Source organism: Varanus komodoensis, unplaced genomic scaffold (assembly GCF_004798865.1).
Source record: "Varanus komodoensis strain SLA01 unplaced genomic scaffold, ASM479886v1 scaffold12, whole genome shotgun sequence".
Taxonomy (NCBI): Eukaryota; Metazoa; Chordata; class Lepidosauria; order Squamata; family Varanidae; genus Varanus; species Varanus komodoensis.
Genome location: NW_025335349.1, coordinates 29,654,746 through 29,673,775, shown reverse-complemented (window position 1 = coordinate 29,673,775; position 19,030 = coordinate 29,654,746). Strand labels below are relative to the sequence as shown.

Here is a 19,030-nt window from a genome sequence, read left to right as displayed (position 1 = left end):
GCAATAAAACATGAACAGTGCAAACCCATTTCTACAAAAGATTCAGTCCCCATTTTGTGTAAAAGAACTGATTAGCAGAGGAGCATTTGTGCAAATGGCACTACAAAAAAACTGATCTTGATTTTTGATGTGTACAACTATTTTGGACACCTTTCAGGACCACCCCCTTCCCCACCAAAAAGTCCTAATACAGAAATGCTGAGGAAGTCTGTTGGACTCCAATGAAAAGGATTTCCCATGGCTCTACATCCTTACTTTCTAGTCTGTCAGTACCGTGTTAGAGGCCTTGAGTAGGGATACTGACGACATCCGCAAGTATTCCTATAAGTCTGTATTTCTATGAATTCGGCCCACAGATTCCACAAAGGATTGTGTTTCATAGATTTTGTGGGTCTGTGGACCAACTTTTTTTTTAACTTTCCATTTTCATACATGGGGGAGGGAAGCACACTAGTCAAAAATGTACATTCCCCCCCATATGATAAGGCAAGAAAGTGTGTCTTTTGGCAGGATTTGTGCAAGTGCATATTTGTGCATGAATGCAAGTTTAGGAAATGTGGGTGGGGGGAGAATTCCATCAATGAACAGATGCCTGACAATCCATGAAATGCAGACAGAACAGATTTATGTCTGTGAATGCTTCTGGCTTGAGATTGGAACATGCCAGCAAGGAAAAGGGGCTTTGTTGATATGTAAAATCCACCTAGCTCCATAGAGGTGAACCCATCATCCCTCGGAGCTGATGCTGGAGATGATGTCAGCACACCATCATTGCTTTCTCCTGTGACAGAATATTCAAAAATTCTATGGAAATTTCAGAAGTACTTCTTAGGAGGTTATGGAAAAAAGCAGCAGTTGATAAAAGTCTATATGCTATCTCCATAGGGTCTGTCTTCGTGAGAAGAAAACACACAGAGAAATAAAAAGACATATAAGAAATAAAAGGAGATTCTTATTCTCATGGATGAAGTTGCTGAACCCATAAGCCTTGTGGATTCTCTCAGCTGCATAGCCTATAGCAGATAAGGGAAGAAGGGTGTATCTGATCTACACCTTTATTTCTGCCTTTGCTCAGGTACAGTGCATGAGAATAAGGACTAGCATGTGTTACCACTGTACCTAGGAAAATAACACTTTTCAAACAGTCTTTATTTTGTCATCTGGCGGCTGCCTTTCATGAACCCAAACTTAACTAGGTTAGCAATTTGTAACATTTGGAAACTGCGCTGGAAGAATACCAGTTCAAATATAATTTTGGTACAGCTTTGCTTGGCTTCCAGAAATCTGATCTCTGCCCTGGGTAAATTGGAGCAAGCCAGGCACCCAGGTGTTTAGCTGAGATATAGCCTTGAGGAAGCATAATAATCTGCAATTCCTTATCCATTGTGATCACAGGAGCTGAACCAAAGCATATTTCCTTTGTAAGAAAAAGGTTTAGAAAGGAAGATTTCCTCACTGAGGTCTCATAAGTTGAAGACCCTAGTCTGTCTAATATATTCTACCAAATAGAAGTAAGTGACTATACCTCATTGTGATTCTCCCTTGGGACAAAGACACATCTTTGGAAGAGCAATCTACCAAATATTTCAGGGGATGGGTTATAAATCTTACTCCCTTCAAACAAGGCCATAATGATAGGAGGATTACATCACCTAAGCTTCCTTCCTTATTACTTTTGGAGCTGATCGAAGCATTGCTGCCTCTGCTTTCCTTTTTACCTGGACCCTTTCAGACAGTGTCTTAAATACATTTTGTTTTCCAGTTTGTCGATTCTATCTAATGTCAGGAGTTGTCTTTGTCTTAGAGAGTCTTGGTATTTCTCTTGCTAATTAGTCATCTTCATACCACCCCATTTCATTTTAAAACATTATTAATACTTTCTTTTAAGCTATTCCTTCCATCCATAACATTTTGATGTTGTTTGTTTGTGGTTTTTAACTTCCATGAAATAGCAACATTGTTGCATCACTATTATTATTCCATTATGGAGGCTGAAAGACTCCCTTTCCCAAAACAACTAGACAGTGCTTTGAAATAGAACTGCTTTGGGAGACCCAGTCCATGACTCATTTAATATACTTAATACAAATGAAGGAGATGGGACCTTCAGGAATGGAACCGAATTCTAGGAGAGCTGGTGGGAGCAGCACCATGGGTAAGAAGTCCCCAAACAGTGAAAACATTGCTTCAGTGATCAGACTTCCTGTGTCATTCAGCTGCTTGCTTTGCATGGAAAGGCTGCAAGCTGCATGTGGCCCTTGGCTGTCCTCTGTCCATACTGAGGAGTCCCAGCCTGCTCTGCCCAATTCTCTGCCATCTACTCAAAGGTGGAGAGCAGCTTGCTAGCTCTCTGCTGCTAATAGCAGTGGAGAAACACTGTGGATTGGGCCTGTGCATATGGGAGGGGGGTGGGGGAGAGAGAGACTTTAATATCATTCCCTCCCAGCGTTCAGACTCTAGTCCACTTGGAATTCTAATTTTCCTCCCTCCCTCAGCAATCCTGGTGCTACATGTGGCTTTCTCACATAGCAGCTGGACTCAGGATTGCTTTGGGAGAATGGCTTAAGTTTCTCCATCTTCCCAGCAAGCATCATGCCAAGACTGCTCCTGCCTCAAGGGTGTTCCAGTTCTGGATCAAGATGGCAGGGGAGCTTTAACCTTGCCCCACTTCAGCAATTCCATCACCTGATCATCCTTAATCTTCCCCATCCCTTTGTGCTAAGATGTGTATGTATTACAGATGGACAGTTCTGTCCATTTCAATTGCTCTCACTGCCTCATTTTTCCAATCTCTAGTTGGGTTTACTTTGTTTTCATATTATAAAAAGAACATGGCATTTAAAAAAACACATGAACATCCATATGACTTTCTCCCACTGCACACATTTTTATACATTTTTGCCTGATATATACATGTCTATGCACAATATTACATGCCTTTTTTGCTTGCTTGCTTTTACTGGAGAACTGCATTGCAAAATTCAGTGTGAACTGAACAAATTTCTCCTCCATCTTTATTGTGTGTAGTGCCCCTCAACTGAGCTCTGCTTGTAGTCCCTGGGGCCAAAGAGGTTGCTCACCACGACTTATTTTATAACAGTCCATCCTATTTAACCTCTGCAGAGACTTGTACTTTCCCTGGACATCCTTCCTAGGTTGTATTTGCTAAAATACAGCCACATAATACAGATAGGAGGCTTTTGTAGCTAAATGGATGTGATATTGCCCTTATAAGCAGCATAAAGAAAACTTCTCCAGAGCAATGGCATAGAATTGTACTTTGTATTTCTGAGAAGTCTCTACTCATTTGATAGAGAGCAAGGGTGCCCCCTTTTGGAACTCTATATGTAATATATCCCAGGGCTGTAAGCTATTTCTTAATCCCTTCTCAAGATGTGTACCATCAGGGGATCAGTTGCATTTCCTACACGTTGCATTTTGCTGTGATTTTCTTGCATTCTTTAATAAAGGAATAGATAGAGAAGAATTCAGCACTCCCTACCAGCCACCACAGCAATCTCAAAGTGAGTTAAAAGGAATCTGATTTTGCCCATTATGCCCCCAGTTGGATAATAGTATTAAAAAAGCCACTTCAGAAGACGGGAACCTGTGCTCTGTGGTAAACCTCTCTCTTTTACTGAAGATTCAAAGGCGCCTTCAAGAAATGTTAAACAGTATTAACCAAGAACTCACCTCCAGAATTTTTTTTTCAAATACAACATCTCCAAAACACGATTATTTTTCTATTCCATATTTAATAGCAAAAACACTCAAGGCCTAAATGGGATATTTGGTTGACTAATTTATTATTATTTCTTTTTTTTAAAAAAATCTGGCAGTTTTACACACTTCAGTAATGACTCTGCTTCTTCTCGGGAAAGACATTTTATTGGAACTTTGTTCATTTTTATAACTGAATTGGATGAATTACTGAACTGGTATGTTACTCAGCTGGATACATTTATACTATTTGTACAGCAGAGCTGTCCCCTAAGAAATCCAACTGCATACAGGTCTCCTTATTTTATCCTCACAACAGCCCTGTGGAGTAGATTAAACAGGGACTATAACTAGCCCAAGATCTTCCAGGGAACTTTTTGATTAAGCAACTGTTTGGACTTGCATTATTAAAAAAGTTGATGCTTAATTCAGACAAGCTGGCCAATTTCAAGTTACAATGGATCCAGTGATTTGCGTATCCATCATTACTCTAACTTGCCCCTTTCATATGAATGGGTTTTTTCTAACTAGGGCTGGTTACAAGCCTATGCTTGCTCAGTTCTGATAACTGCCTCTTCCTTGACCCTGTTCTGTGATGTTGAGTGAACAGAACTAGTGCCTGCACTTTCCAGTCCCAGAGCTAAGATCGTTCCATGTTTTGAAATCAGTCTCAATCTCAATCTCTCTCTCTCTTGGCTTGTGTTTGCCTTATCATTCTTCTATCAAAGCAGGATTGGGATTAGTGCCACCTTAGCCATGGGGGGCAAACAGTATCTTAATGTTACATGTGTACACAGGTTCCAGTTAGCGATGTCAGAGAAATCTACAATGGCATCAAAGGAGTTTCTTATCAGTTCAGACTCATTTGGCCATTAGACAAGCTGGCAGTAGCTTCTGGAAGTGGGAAGCCAAAATATCTAAAGATGAACCTTCTGCACATCCTTGTTCCAGGGCTAATTACCAACAGTGGCCCAACCTGAGACGCCAGTCGGTAGAGAGTCAAGGGCACATGAACTGAGACAGCTTGTTTCTAAGCAGATGATTCACAGAAGTGAGCCAAACAACATGTCAGATAATTTTAAATATCTATCTATTTATCTACCTATCTATAACCAAACACAAAGAGTTGAATGCACATTTCTTCTTTAGTTGTTCTTTCTAACCGTGTCACTACTGGGACCACCCTAGACAAAGTCAATCCCCTTCCATCTTTACAGCTCATCAATACAAAGGTGAATTTCACCTAACCTTCATGCTTCTTGCACACCGCATCTTCTTTTTTGACGCAGCAACTGCAAGCAGCAATGAACCTCAGATGTTCTGTGTATGAATGAAAATTGTCATCCATCATATTTTTGTTACTTGTTGAAAACTGGCTGAGTAACAAAACTTCTCACAAAGGACGAAAACAACAAAATAAAACTAGGAATGACCCCATCAAAGCATTAGTACATAATGCAAAAGTTGCATAGCACGTAGGAACAGGCAGATGAGCAATGGAAGGCAAGCACATTTTCCACTCTTTTCTCCCAGGGGAGTTTTCACTGAGTGACAGATACAAAATCTGGTAATGTAGATTTAGTGGCCTGTGGAGCAAAGGCATTTCTTTGGAAAGGATGCATCTCTTACAAGACATTACTATGCTGTGTACTTAGCAGTATGCTTCACATGTTGAACGTGCCACTGCATTGAAAAGCGACTTTTTACCCATACAATCCTACCCTTTTGGTTGAAGTTAGCAGAAAAGGCCCTGTGTGCAATGCCCCCATTTTCACATTATGTCTACCAGAGACAGGGCCTTTTTAATGGTGGGAACCAGGCATGAAATACTTCCCCGCAACACATTAATCTGGTGCCTATTCTAGTTTAACTTTCAGATAGTGGATGAAATCTGTCATATTTCCCTACACTTTTTGTGGAACAGAATAGGGAATTGCTTCAGCCCATGAAAGTCAAGACAAATCAAAAGGACTTCTTCACACAGCACACAGTTAAACCATAGAATTTACTGCCACAAAATGTGGTGAGAGCCACCGATTGTCTGGCTGGGATAACTGTCCAGACTTTTAAGTAAGCAGGCTGAAGAATTAGCTGAATGATTCAGTGAAATAAAGTTAAGACAGGGGAAAGCCATTTCATGAAACCAGTTTTCCTCAAATGACTCTGTCATGAATTCTTTACTGAATAAACTAACAACAACAATAGTAATACATTTATATCCAATGTTTCATGAAATCCAAGGCAGTTTATAAGGTTTTTCTTCTCTCAGTTTTATCTGCACAACAACCACCCTGTGAGGTAGGTTAGGCTGAGAGTCCATGCCTGGCCCAAAGGCACCCGGTTAATAGGTTAATGGGAACTAGAACCCAGATCTTCCAAGTCCTGGTCCAGTGCTCTAACCACTATACCACACTGGCTAATAGCACCCCCCCCACCACCACCATTTCACACTTTAACAGCCAACTACCCAGATGGCCATGCCTTTTTCCCTCTGTTCACCCATAGTTTGGTGGTTTCCTGTCTTTTCGTCATGCTCCCCCTTTATGGAAGTTTGAAACCATGACTAGGTTACTGGCAGAAAAATATTTAAGCTAAAAGATGCCGATACTTTGGCCTTACCTCTTTTGCTTGCACCCTGACCCATCTCTGGAACCTGCACCACAAATGCTTTTCTGACATACATTCAGCCCTTGGACTGAAAGAGCCTCCATACCCCTTAGCCTTACTCTGGTTTGCTACATTTCCTTCATCTAGAAGGCTGGGTAATTTCTTATGTGGCCAAGCAGAGAAATTCTTCACCTGGAAAGGCAGAAAACAGAACAGACCAACCAGCGTTTAAAATGAGCACCAACATTTGTGCATACATGAGTGGTGGTGGTGGTGGGGAGGGAATCTGTCTCCTAATCAGTGATGTCACAGGTTCTATCTAATATGTACCCTTGATGGCTACATACCTAATTTACACACAGATCTTGACAGGAAAAAAAAAGTTAAGGGGGGTTGCATTTAACCAGCATTCTGCAATTTCTCATACTTAACGTGGATGATGCTTGGAGAGAGGAGCTCTGTACTGCGATCTCTCTCTCTCTCTCTCTCTCTCAAAAGGTGTGCAGCAAAAGCACAACTCCCTGCCAAAGTTCTATGTCTATATATGCAATGCTTCTGTCACACCTGGAATATTCTAAGTGCATCCCCCTCAATATCCTCCACATTTCTCAATTTTTCCTAAGAGTTTTGACAAGCTTCAATATGGACTTGGCTGCAGACTTTCCACTGGCAATCCCTGAGAAGACTGTTATTTTTCATTCTGCTGATCAGTGGGAACACAACAGCAGCTCTTCATAAATAACTTGAAGACACCGTTGAAGATGCAAATGCAAAGATTTCCTAATAATGAGAAAGGGGCAATCACTGCCAAAGGCTCTGTCATTACATTCTACAGAGGGGAGTCACGGAAATTATGGATACCATTGAGAGAACACTTAACATCTTGCTATTCTCAGTGCTTTCAGACAAACTCAAAACTATTCCATGGTCAGTATTTAATCATGCAACAATTTCTGGGTGATTTTTTAAAGGAATGAGACAAAACCATTTAGCCACTTCTTGAACCATTTTATGATTATATAAAAATGCAAGAAAAAACACTTATTACTTTTTTAAAAACCCAAAAGCTTATTATGGACTACTGAGTGCATTTTCAAGCAATCTTTGGAAAGGGACAACTTGAATTGCACAGGCCACAACTAGGAAGATAGCAAGCTGCCATATAATGAGTGAGACCATTGGTCCATCTCATCTAGTACTGCTGACACTGACTGGCAGCAGTGACTGTCCAGCAGTTCAAGCAGGATTCTCTCCAGACTTACCTGGAGTTGTCAGAGATTGAACTTGGGTCGTCCTATATACAGAACAGGTACTTGGCCATTGCCTGCCATATTCCATCAACTCATCAAGAACTTCCAGGAAGCAGCCACAGCGCAGCATTAGCTTGAGCACATGCTCCAGTCCCTGGCATCTGTTGAACCCAAACAGAGCAGGTGATGCTGTTGGCCTCTGCTTGACAGACTTGGAAAGTGTCTGTCATTCAGAACAGGAAAATGCAGGGCTAGATGGACCAATAGCCTAAGTGAGCCTTCCCATGCATGCGCCTTCATAAATAACCCTCTCATGCTCTCAAAAACTTTGCTTTGGATAGGGATAGAACATATAAAACCACATCTCTAGGGATCCATGTATGCAAGGTCCACCGATAAAAGCCATCTGGAGTGGTTTTGCCTCTTCACCATGGCAACCTACTTGTTCAATTGCCTCTAATTCTTGCCTAAATAAGAGCAGTGGTGAGAAGGATGAGCTGCAGATAATCTGCCTGCTTGCTTACTTGTTCTCATGCAAACAAGGAGAAGGGATTATGTGGAATAGATGAGGATAGTTGGAAGGCAATGGAGGAGGAAGCAGCCTATTGCAGGTGTCTTGCCCAAGGGAGCTCCACAACCTGGAGGCAGCACTGAACCATAGGCCTTTTTCATATTATGGACACAACATGGTTTCATAGTCCTTCTTTCTTCTCAGCCTATGGGAATTGAAATTCTATGAGGGAAGCAAAGTGTTCCAACAGAACATTCTCCTAAATCCTGAGACAGCCACAAAATTTTAACAGTGACATGGATACAAAGTCGTTTGGTCCTAAGTCCCATTGCGGGTGGGACTGGGTTTTGTTTTGTTTTACATGAAACTGCTAATCTACTATGTCTCCTTTTGGTTTTAGTGCAGAATAGACATCTTGAGTTCTGCATAAAGCTTTTTCTTTCCTGTTTTCTTTTTCATAATATCTTGTTGGGGTGGGCTAAGTGAAAAACCTCAACATTAACTCAGCCTGAGCTCTAAGGATATAATTTAGAAATTAATCAGAAGACTATCAGGCTAACTTTCTCTTCCCTGTGGGCTTTGGACCAGTCCCCAAGAGTTGTGAAGACAGCAGATGTACCAGTCTTCCATAACAATGCTCACCTGGTATTAATTTAAATTGCTTGGCATGTTCAGCGCTTGTTCTGAAACACAATGTGTAAGAGGCAATATTGGCGCCAATGTTTGTTTGCCAGTTGTTTGAGATTCCCCAGAAACCTCCTTTAAAAGGAAAGATTTGCTTTAATTTGTGAATGGCCATTTTAAACTGCATGGTCGATTTACAGTCTTTTTCACAAAGTGCAAATCAAGAATAGGTCTAAATTTGCAAATGTTGTGCATTCTCATCAGATGCAGTCAGCACTAAAAATAAATAAAAATAAAAATCAGGCATTCTTTGCAGTATATGAGTTTTTCCTGCATAAGGCATTCATTCTATGCTTGTCATTCCTTACTAATGATTGCTTATAGAGTCTTTGGACAGTATTATAATCCTCCAGTTTTGCACTTCTTTTTTAAGAGTACTGTTGTGGGAGGGGATTTTTAAGTGAGGAAAACTGGGTATTTTTGAAATTGAAAGGAAAAGTGATTTCCTAATTGTGTATTTGTGCTATTTTACACAAATCCCACTTCAGTCCTTTGGAGGAAGGAAGCCTGCAATGCCTCCAATTGAGATTTTTCTCTCCCCCTCTGCACTGGTATACCAAGCTAGAATTTGGGAGGAAAATGGTTACGGGGGAGATTCAATTCCCCTTTCTACAGTGCTGTGGTCTGGACCCAATTCTGGCCCACACATGCTTATACACAAGTAAATAAAACTATTGTACAAGAGGAATACCCCTGAAAAGGTTTTCCATCTCCTTAAGCTTCTCCTCTGTTGTTGAAAGGTCAAGTCTCTTTTTAGAGTTTCAAAAATATTCCCTGAAATGAATCTTGCAACTTCCATGCAACTCTGGGTGAAAATTGTAGCAAATGTTCTCAAAAACAACATTTCAAATGCAACTGGAGGCCTCTGGGATTTTGCAAGATAGATATGGCTGGGTTCTGCTGCAGAGCTTTTGATTCTGTTGCAGCACATCTAATTCTTGATCACATTTTATATCCTCCAGGATGCCTGACATCAGGATTTGAAGTGTTGGGTTTTTAGCCTCCTTCTCAGGGCCCCTGAGGGGAGAAGTTAAATTTCAGGGTAAGGGGTCACAGGTAGGGGACAGGCACAGACAGGCTTTCCCCCTCCTTCAGCATTGCCCCACTCCACCCCTCACTTCTCTCCAGGCATTAGCAGGCTCTTCCCCCTACCCACCAATTTCTCATTTCTGCCCTACCAGGGATCTCCTATCTCCCGGATCAGAATCCTGGGAAACTTGGTCAGCTCAGCTATATTTCAGTTTATTTACTTCTAATCTGAAACACGAGTTTGAGAAGAGCTCAGATGCGTCCTTGGATTTCTTCTCTTATGACCCAATTGGCTTCACGGCCCCATGATAAACCATCACAAATCTTGCATTAAAGAATAGGTGTTCCTGCCATGGCTTTCTCTTCATGATAAATCCATTCTGAAATTAAAGGCCCTTTTCAAAGAGAGCTTCCTGCCTCGAAAGTCTTTGATCCACTTGCACTCCTGGCATAAATGAAAGCTCTGTAAGTCGAGTAAGAAATATCTTCTCCTCCTCCCCGATAATAAGATACAGTAGTTTCATTTTGCAAACACACAATTAAACCTCAGCATTGTGAAAAGGAGCCTCCAAAAGCAGACACCGCAAACACTGGGCCTGTTTGTTCAGCTGCCTTCGCAACAAGTTGAGGGAAACTAGGCCAAAGCCCCGCTCGATTTTGGCTCTTGTTGTGCCAGAGAAGGTCACTGGGTGAAGACTGTGGTTAGCCACTGTATATGTTAAGAGTTATTAATGTTTTAGTCAAAATGGAAAAAAAGAAAATAAGTAGAACTAAAAACACAGGTTGTGGTTTTCTTTGGCCACAAATTTATTTGGGTTTTAACAAACCAGAATGATTCCATTTCCTCTAAAGGCACCAACTTTCCCACTACCAGGTGCTAATGGTGTACCTCAAAATATACCTGTCTGAACACTGGAGTGGCGGTTGTTGGTGCTGAGACTTCAGTGAGCAGATCTGCAGCCAGTAGATTATGACAGCTATGATAGAGAGAAGATATATTTATGAACACGAACACTTGAAATCGCTAAAGCAGAAAGTGCTGTTTTGTAAGAAGTAAAAGACAGTAGATATTTGAAGTTCAGCAGGGTGTATGTTGAATTCCACCCTTGGAATTTGACTTTGAGGATCGTTTTCAAGCACTAGTTCTTGCTGATGAAGTAAGGCAGTCATGTGAAGTGACATCTTGACAAATTCAAAATTTCTGTATCTTAGAGGATGGGTAGGCTTGGTTACACACTTACACAGCACAGAAACCCACTCAAAACCCACAACAGCATCCTTAAATGGACATATGAGAGAGATCAAATTAGGAAGATTTCAAACCAGTGTTCTGCAAAGGAGACTTCATAGGATATGTATGAGGATTTATCTCATTAGCTTTATTTCAGGTCTATTATGTGCATGTGGAATTCTTCAGAAATGGTGGTAGAACAGCAAACATATGATATAGAAATGGCATTTTTTCACTCCACTATCAGAAACTACATATTGTGTAAGGAATGTGTTGTATTCCTCTGGCAAAGGCTTTGAGGTTACATGCTTTGAATGCGATTTGCCAGTGATATGGTTAATAAGTTACTGCCATACAGATTGAGTCTTTACAAAGGATTTTCTTCTAAAGGTTCCCTGCTTGTTTTGTAATCACTGCTACAACAATCGCTGCCTTGGGTAGACCAATCAGATTTATAAAAAGACCAGGGCATATGTCTCCATTTTTTGTGCTGCATTGGCTCTGGGATGCTTGGTCATGTTTCCGCATAGTACTAAATGTAAAGTTTTACCAGTAGCAGCAGAGGGCATTTCCCAAGTGTCTACCAATCCCTTCTAACACAAGCACACATCATTAACCACCCTTGAACAAAATGGACCTTCACAGGAAAAGCCACAAAAATAACTATCCTAATATCAGCAAGTTTAATGGCAACATCAGAGCCCAAAAGCACATCAACTCTGTTTGTTAAAAAGGCCATCACATTAACTGCATCCTTTTTCAAAGCCTGTTGTTATTCAGAATGAAACTACAGCACAATTAATTTCCCCCAAGCATTTCTCCTACAGAGCTATAAGCTTTAAAATGTTACCTCTGTCTTCTATTGTACAGTTCCAATAACAAATAAATACAAAAGAAAATGGTGGATTGCAAGGTCCTTGTCAGCAAAACCACCACGGAGTTTCCCCTGAGCCTTATCTAAAGTTGTAGGTAATAAGCAGGCTTGCTGCTGAGCCAACTGAATGCATTCACCCTCTTTAAATGGATTGCATGAGATATAATAAAAAGGGGGCAAATGCAGAAAATTTATCATGAAGTTCCCTTGTGGTCTATTAAATAGCAGAGGACATCATTCCCCAAAGGTAACCCAAACTGTAGAAGCTGCATACATTTATAAAGCAGCATCTGGATGTTTTGAGAATATCCAAGGACCCAGTGAAGAAGTAACTGTAATTTTCCAGTGCTTTGGTTACTGGAAAATATAGAATGTAAACACATGTGCTCCTTAGTAGGTCAATGCAATTCCTTGGGACTGAACTTTAAAGATAAGGGACAGAAAACACAGATGTCTTCATGGCATGCTGGCTGAAGTGTCTTTGGGGTGTCTGGACATGGTGTTCTCAGTGGGATACCTTAGGTTGGAAGAGGCATGGTATGTAAGGCTTGCCCTACCATTACAAGAGCTCATGCGCCCGCATCAGGCATTGGAGTAGAAAGAGCAGAGAATTGCATTGCTCCTTCTCCCATCAGGGCCTCCAGCTGCCTCCCCAGCTCCCCTGGTGGCTGCACTGGAGAGCCCTGCCAGATGCTGTCTCACTGTAACTTTTGCTACAGCAGGACAGAAGTGCTCTCCAGAGCAACCTCTAGAACAGCTTCTTACCTCATAGTGATCATTCCTGTTTTGTGCCTCAGCAATAGGGATTCCTGCAGTAAAATGGCTGACCTTTCTTGACAGTTTGGCCAAACTTTTATGGGAGCCCTGGGACTGAAATAAAAGATGGAAGCAAGGGGGCCAGCTGGGTGAGCAGGCCAGCCAGCCAACCAGTAGACAAGATGGCAAGATATGCTGGGCCAGTCCTGAGGACATGCAAATGACTTGCTTGGGTACTCTGTGCAAACTGGAGTGGTACCACTCTTTGGGTGGGTGACTTTCTATTGGTCTTGGGGCCCTCACAAATTCCCAACCTGGCTACACTTTCATGATGTCCCTGGGAACAGGTATGAACCACACAGCATTCAACAATTTTCATGGATGAAAAAATGGTACAACCCAATTTTCATGCAAAGATCACCACTTAAATCATACCTCTATTACACATTGCTTTCCATATTTTTTCTATATTACTTAAATTTATACTTTGTCTTTTCAAGTATTAGATAACCAAGGCATAGGGTATCCATATGGCCTACTTTACACAGGCCAGCGCTCTGCTTGAAGACATGATTTTTCTGAATGGCTGTCCAATCTAAGTTCAGTGTAAAGATAAAGAACCATTACAAAAGAGAGCAGAAAGGGCTTAGAAGTTCTCATCAACCATTAGCATCTGGACAGCAAGCTAAGTAGGAACAGTGTCAGAGTCTTCTCCACTATGGTGGAATGTGCCGTTTTTCTACTTATAATGCATCGTTATGTAAATAATAATTTCTATATTTGCATATATACATATTTGCATATATGTGCATATTAAAATGCTATGCAAATCTGTGTCTCCTTCTAGCCTTTTTTGTAATTCATTTCAAGGGGATGTGTAAACGACCATGTTACCAAGGCTGCTAACAAAAATATAGCATAAAACCAAAAGAATCCTATTCTTTAAACACACACACACACACACACACACACACACACAGAGTGTAAATTTATGGGCAGATCAAATGAAGGATGAATGAAAACAGCAGCCACCTGAGAAAGAGGAAAGCACTGTGAAAAACACATTACCAGCAGGAAGCCCTACCTAAGCAGGAAGTTCTCCACCTGCTGGTGCAAAGATGACCTGTAGGACATGCTATGGAGAGAATGCTAAAACCATTGAGAAAATCCTTCCCTATATTTCCACCAAACCCTTTCCTGTATTCCCATATTTTAACAAGAGACAGGGGAAGACTGCCCTGTGTTCCAGTGATTCCAAAGGCAGTGACTTCCAGCTGTGCTGGACTGCAACTCACACCAACAAGCCACACAGTACCCTTCAAAGGTGTAGTCCAACACATCTGCAGGCCACCAGGTAGGGGAAGGCTCCTGTACTTGATCACTCTGCAATAGCCTATCCTGTTTTAAAACCAAACTATAGCTGTTATGGTCAGTCATAGGCTAGGAAAACACAGCTGTCCTGTGATGTTACCTGTAGTTCAAAATAATTATGATGCTGCACTGTGTGAAATGACAGACATTGTACTGCATGGTGCATTAGGGTTCACATGCACTAATTCATGGATATGCACTGGAAACAGGATGTGCCCATTCTCCAGTTAGTTTCTGGAGGTCTTGGAGGAAGAGCTAAATCTAAGGAAATATGCATTAATCATTTTAACAAGGCATCCAAGCAAAATTAAGGTCAAAAAGTGGGACATCGAGGCAGGTTAATAGTAGAAAATAGTAGTCTTCCCTGGTAAATAGATACCATTGGAATGTACAGACTTACATAGTAACATTCACTACATATTTGAGGCATGCTTTCTATGTCACATGGGGAGGCATTTTCTGATGATGCCCCCTCCCATGTGAAGTCAAAGTTTACCATGGCAGAAAAAAGGCATGTAAAGTTTCAAACTAATAGACATTTTTGTTGGCTATACAACTGTAGCCACAAAAGATCATCATGGCCCTCTGCTACATTAAGCAAGCCAGGCAATGTTGCTGCATGTTCTCTTACAGCTATTGACATCTACTGTAGAGAGGCAAATTCCAGAGCTAAGGCGTTTTATTCTCACTAGCTCAAAATTTGGCTTGTCCTTACAATTTTCTACTTCTCCTACATTTCTTGCAGAATGACTGAAATTTCTCCCTTAGGAACTGCTGCTTGCTCTTTGGGAAAAAATTCCCTGGATGCAACTTCCTTTCAGGTAAATACAGGTAGGAACTCTGGATGGAACTGCACAGAAATAGCAGACATACTACATTCTAGGTAAATAAATATAAGTCTACCTCTGCTTGAAACCTCAAGGGGAAAAATGCACAAACCATGATCTGCTGAGCAGATATTTAGGCTGCAATCCTGTAGCTGTGTACCTGGAAGAAAGTCCCTTTGGACCTACTGCTGAATAGACATGTATAAGATTACACTGCCTAATAAGCCAAAGTTAAGCAACTGCCTTGCAATATCTTAAAATTTATTTAAATCCCAATCCATCTTTTAGTCCATAATAATCCTCCTCAAGGTGATTCCATGTCATAATAAGTTATATAAATCCAAAGTACAATAACTTTAAAAGGATCAATAAACATTCATCATAAGCTTTTGCAGGCTGTAGACGCCTTCTTCAGATGCCAAGAGCACAGCTATGAACTGAAACTTTTTTAATATCCAAACTTCTGAACCTGCCTTGCACAAAGGAAACGGACATCAATTTTCCAAGACTCCAGTATTATCCTTCATGAATATAATTTTTTCTCTTTATTTCCAGACACTGCCCCCAAATCCAGGTTGTTTCCATTCTAGCACATGTATGTTCCCTCCAGTTCACTTAAGAAGCCATAACTCAGCAGAGCCTTATTTTTAAACTGAATTATCTTACAATGCTCTTTTTAAAAACCTGTGGGGTCTCTAATTGAGAACTGAGCAGCATTATGGAATCGCAGCACTGGCATAACTACTGTTGGTTCCACATGGCAAAAGGATAATCTAAAACAGTAGAAATCTGTTCTATCTTATCTGTATAGATGGCCTCGCAAAAACCTTGGCTGTATAAAGCCAGAGTTCTGTATTATCTCCCAACAGGGGAACTCTGGTGTAAAGTCAGTTAAGAAACTTGGAAAATGAACCAAGATGACACGTTGTCTTATTATCCCAGTTTGTTCAATTGTTTACTTGTAGCTACCAGCATTGTCTTTCTTTTAGAGAAATGCAGTGATTCAAAGTGTGCTCCATCTTCAACTGGCCACTGCAATTAATCATTTCCTGCTTTCCTTCCATCTAGCTAGAAGATGAACAAATATTGGAATATATGGACTAAATGTGTAGCTTTTATTTATTGCACACTGTTCCCAAGAGGCAAAAAATAATCAGTATTCAGCATTGTTCTTGATGAGTTCTGGGGATTAAGGTTTATCACTCCCATCAACAGAAATAAGAACTGCCGCAGCACCTTGAAAGTGATGAAATTAAATGCATTGGTGATGCTGGTTCAGTGCAAAATGTCATCATTCAGAGTCCCTCAACCTTCTTGACAGACTTGGAGGTTTCATATCAGCTACAGCATGACACTTTCTAATGAGAAGGAAGTTCACCTATTCAGCTGAGAGTCACATTGCTGTATACATGCCTCTGTAAATGTGCCCTGAGTATCAGAGCAGAAAATCATCTAGACTAGAAAAGTAGGATTCTCTGGATTTATTTGCAACATACCTCACAGACATTCAGCTTCCCATTAAAAGTTTCTGGAATTTAGTAGTATCTATGAGCAACTTATGCAGTCATTTCTATCATTGAACATAATCTCAGTATCTAGCAGGGAATATCCTGATTAGTGAGCCAAAAACAAAACAAAAGTATTCTCCCTAACTTCATAAAGTTATAAGTTATAATTATTTAGGTCATTTGAAACTGGTTTCAAGTGGCATCAATTTTACCCCCCCAAAAATAGGAACTACCTGCAATGGAACCAAAAGAAGTCTTGGTTGGTATGGCATGTATTGAATCACCATTATAGTTTTGGCTTCTTAGCTTTATGGATAGTTATTTATTTATTTGAGAAACTTCTGTATCACTTACTGTAATAAAATCCCTAAGCAGTTCATGTGTAAATACTAAAATCACACTAAGAGCAATCCCAATTACCGTAACAGTACAAGAAGCAACAAGATGGAGGATTCATTAGGAGCCACGGAAAGCCTGGATATAAAGGTGCATCTTAAGGAGGTATTTGAAACATGCCACAGTCCCTGACTCCAGAACTGCACAGAGAAGAGTTTCCAGAGGATGGGTGCTGCTCCTGTGAAGGTGCAGCTTCAAGATATTATGTGGCAACACTTTGTTGCTTTTGGAATGCAAGCAAGGCACCCTCTGATGAGGAGAAAGCCCTGCTGGGTGCATCTAAGGGAAGGTGATCTGCTAGATAACTTGGTTCCAAGTTGCTTAGTGTCAGCAACATGTCTTTGAATGTGGCTTGGAAGCTAATAGGTAGCTAGTGCAGTGACTAACACAGATAGGCGAGCATAACTGGGTGAGCCTGGGTGCTGCATTCTGTACTAGCTGCAGCTTTCAAACCGGGCGGCTCAGCAGGGAGTGCAGTACAGGAATCTCATCATGGGGCTGCCATGGCTAAGCTGTCCCTCGACTTGCCCTAAACTGCCTGACCGAACAGAATCTTGGGTGATCGCCAGGACTGAGGATTCAAGGCAGCATCCATTGAGTTAACAGCAATACATTCCTGAAATAGCAACAATCTGAGTTCATGTCCTATTTACACACATTGCTGCAATAACCATGGCTCTTTTTTAAATCAATTTACTCAGTTTATCAGTTTATCAATTTTTACCAATCACTATATATCAATCTTCTCCACAGAAAATTATGTACAGTAAATATTTTCCCTTTCCCTTCTTTTCCTTAGGGTTTGTTACATTGTTTTTACACAAGGCTGAGCAGACATGAAGGTAAACTAACAACGCAATCCAAAAAATTTACTAAGAAATGACACCCCCCCACCCAGACAACAAAAATTCAGAAACATCGGGGGTGATGTTAGGCATGCAATTTGCAGTTGCATAATTATTTCATTTAAGCAAACAGCAGCTGCAATGGGGCGGCCAATCTGGATTGACATAATAGGGTATGTGGGAAGGTGGGGGGAGCTTCAAGTATGGAATCGGAGCTAGTAGTGACTGATGAAGAAAGAGATCTCTGGGTTGTGGTGGGGAGCTGATACTGACCCAGGGTGCAGCTGCTGTGAAAAAGGCAAACTCCATGTTAGGCATAATTAGGAAAGGAACTGAAAATAAAACTGCCAATGAACTTCTCCCCATGTACAAATCTATGGTGCAACCACACTTAGAATTCTGTGTACTGTTCAGGTCACCACACCTAAAAAGGATATTATAGCCTTGGAAAAAGGGGGAGGGGATAAGGGCAACTAAAGTGATAAAAGGGCTGGAGAAACTCCCCTGCGAGGAAAGGTTAAAATACCTGATGTTTAGCTTAGAAGATAGTCAAGCAAAGGGAGGCATGATAGAGATGTACAGATTTATGCCTGGTGGGGAGACAGTGGATAGGGAGACATTTTTCTGCCTTTTCTCATAAAATGAAATTGGCTGTTGCAAGATTCAGGACAGGTCAAAGGAGGTACTTCATCATGTGCTGCATAGTGAAACTATGAAATTCCTTTCCACAGGCTGTCACAGTCGTCACCACTTTGAAGAGCTTTTAAAGAGAATTGGACACATCCATGGGCGAGAAGGCTATCAGTGGCCACTAGTGTTGATGGCTCTATGCTGACTCCAGAATGCTTATTTGCACCAATTGCTGGGAAGGATGGAATTGGGGGTGGTGTTGCACTCATGTCCTGCCTGTGCGTTTCCCATGGCAAGCAGACTGGCTGAACAGCATGCAGGACTGGATGGTCCTTTGGTCCTTCTCTTAGGTCCTTATACCTTTGCCCCACTGTGGCCTGATCTCCCAGGAATGGCAGCATCCTTGCCATGGTAAACAGTAGGTCCAGGGGAAGGTAACATAGTTTGGGAGTGCTATGGGGACAAAGGAACCACCTCCTAGGGTGGCCACGTGTGCTTTTTGCAGAGGACAGCCTTCTCTTGCAAGGGGTTTCCAAAGACAGTTTTCAGTTTGGTGCTGCTTATTTGCAGGTCTGTCCAGTCCAAGTCTAGTTTAAAGAACCATAAGGAGGGAGAAAAGGGAGGGGCCTTGACACTGCCCATCTACCATTTGCACTGGACAGCAGGCTAAGAGAGATGCACAGCTCAGCTGGATCATAGTTTTGCCCACTGTGCTCTATTGTATTTCTATTTACACACACATACAGAGCAGCTCATGTGATAGCTATACAGCTCTATAGCTGTTCATATCC

At 41.3% G+C, this 19,030-nt stretch overlaps 1 protein-coding gene across 1 annotated transcript in view; it reads right to left on the bottom strand.

The window, feature by feature from the left end:
- The window catches only part of ANKFN1 (ankyrin repeat and fibronectin type III domain containing 1), a 302,123-nt gene that overhangs the window by 235,156 nt on the left and 47,937 nt on the right, over positions 1–19,030 (bottom strand). The gene's annotated exons all lie outside the window — the stretch shown is intronic.